Raw genomic sequence first — 2,638 nt, 5'->3', positions numbered from 1 at the left:
CCAGGACTTCCAACATTATGTTGAATAGGAGTGGTAAAAGTGGGCATCATTGTTTGTTGCAATTCTTAGAGGAAAGACTTTCAGCTTTTCCCCATTCAGGATGATGTTAGCTGTGGGTTTGTCATATATGGTCTTGATTATGTTGAAGTATGTCCCTTCTGTCTAGTTTGTTGACAGTTTTTTTCAGGAAGGAATGTCGTATTTTATCAAATGCTTTTTCTGCATCAATTTACTAATGGATTATATCTGATCATATGGTTTTTGTCCTTCATTCTATTAATGTGATGTATCACATTTATTGATTTCTGTATATTGAACCATCCTTGCATAACTGGGATAAATCTCACTTTATTATGGTGTATTATTTTTGTTTTGTTTTGCTTTTTGAGATGGAATATTGCTCTGTTGCTCAGACTGGAGTGCAGTGGCACGATCTTGGCTCACTGCAACCTCTGCCCACTATCTTCAAGCGATTCTCAAGCCTCAGCCTCCCAAGTAGTGGGGATTACAGGCACCCACCACCACATCTGGCTAATTTTTGCATTTTTAGTGGAGACAGGGTTTCACCATGTTGGCCAGGCTGGTCTCGAACTCCAGGCTTCAAGTGATCCACCTGCCTCGGCCTCCTAAAGTGCTGGGATTGCAGGCATGAGCCACCACACCTGGCCTTTTTTTTTTTTTTTTTAATGTGCTGTTGGATTCAGTTTGCTAGGGTTTTGTTGAGGATGGCTTGCTTGGATGCTAAATGGCAGCAGTGGGCAGGGTGGGTGGGCTCTTGGGCCCCTGGGCAGCCAGTGTGGCATGGGAGATGGCAGTGGCAGTGGCAATGGCAGCATGACCCTCTGGGTCCCCAGTAGTGTATGCTGGTAGTGGTGGTGGCTGTGATGAGCTGTGTGGGCCAGTCTCCAGACCCACAGGTGGCATGTGCAGGTAGATGGCAACTAGTGCAGGTAGTGGCAGGGTGGGTGAACCCAACCTCAGCAGCCTGGGAGGAGTGCTCAGGTACCAACAGTGGTGGCCTCGGCTGGGCCATCCCCAGTCGTCTAGACTGTGTGATCCGGCATAGGGTGTGTGTATTAGTCCATTCTCATATGCTGCTAATAAAGACATACCTGAGCCTGGATAATTTATAAAGGAAAGAAGTGTAATTGGCCCACAGTTCAGCAGGGCTGGGGAGGCCTCAGGAAACTTACAATCATGGCAGAAGGGGAAGCAAACTTGTCCTCCTTCACATGATGGCAGGAAGGAGAAGTGCAGAGCGAAGCAGGAGAACAGCCCCTTATAAAACCATCAGATCTTGTGAGAACTCACTCTCATGAAAACAGCATGGAGGTAACCTCCCCCATGATTCAATTACCTCCCCCGACCGGGTCCGTCCCATGACATGTGGAGATGATAGGAACTACAAGATGAGATTTGGGTGGGGTCACAGCCAAGCCATATCAGCATGTGTGGCAAAGCCGGGCTGGGCAGGCTTGTTCTGAGGTCCCTCGATGGCATACGCAGGCATTTCCTGTAGTAGGTGGGGAGGGTGCAGTCCCCAGGCCTCCGGTGGAATGCTTGGGTGGGAGGTAACAGCGGTTGTGCTGTGACCTTGCCATTGGGGAGGGTGAGGCTAGTTTCAGTGGCAGCAGCCCACGCCCGCAAGTGGGGAACACGTACTCCGCTTGCACCTTGATGGTGGCAGCCCGCACTTTGCTGTGCCTCTGCCCTCGTGCTGCTGAACCCCAGGCTGGTGTGCAGTCTCTCGTGGGCTGGGCTCCCATTTGGTGCCTTGCTCAAAACTCTACTGTTTACATTTTTCTTACAAGTGATGGTGAACAGCCTCATTTTCCAAAAGCTTTCAGTATCATATCTTTTTCTTGGTTTTCTAGGGTGTGGGTCTTTTTCTTGTTGATTTGTAACAGTGCTTTTAAAAAGTAAAATAGAAATGAGATCTCAATATGTTGCCCAGGCTGGTCTTGAATCCCCGGACTCAAGTGATCCTCCTGCCTCAGCCTCCGGAAGTGCTGGGATTACAGGCGCAAGCCACCACACCCGGCCAACAGTGCTTTTTGTGAACCAAGCAACAGTTCCCATGTATGGTCAGTTTTTTACAGTTTATTTGACTTCGTTTGTGGCATTTTTCTGCCCATAAATTTTACAGTTTCTGTCATATTTGCCAGCATTTCTGCTTAAGGTTCTTTGGATTTGCAGTTTGTTTAGGCAGTCCATCTCTGAGTATTAAAAACATCATTTTCTTCTATTGTGGTTTCTGTTTTTACGTCTTAAATCTTTTATCTATTCAAAAGGCATATATGTATATATATGTGTATATATATTTTTTGGTGTGTATATACGTGTGTGTGTGTGTGTGTGTGTATATATATATATAAAATTTGTTTTTTGAGATGGATTCTCACTCTGTCACCCAGGCTGGAGTGTAGTGGCACAATCTCAGCTCACTGCAACCTCCGCCTCCCGGATTCAAGCGATTCTCCTGCCTCAGCCTCCCGAGTAGCTGGGATTACAGGTGCGTGCCACCACACTTGGCTAATTTTTGTATTTTTAGTAGAGGTGGGGTTTCACCATGTTGGCCAGGCTGGTCTCGAACTCCTGACCTCAGGTGATCCAACCGCCCTGGCCTCCCAAAGTGCTG

The sequence above is a fragment of the Mandrillus leucophaeus genome, unplaced genomic scaffold (assembly GCF_000951045.1).
Source record: "Mandrillus leucophaeus isolate KB7577 unplaced genomic scaffold, Mleu.le_1.0 Scaffold10, whole genome shotgun sequence".
In the NCBI taxonomy this organism is placed as follows: domain Eukaryota; kingdom Metazoa; phylum Chordata; class Mammalia; order Primates; family Cercopithecidae; genus Mandrillus; species Mandrillus leucophaeus.
This window is presented reverse-complemented; position numbering follows the sequence as displayed.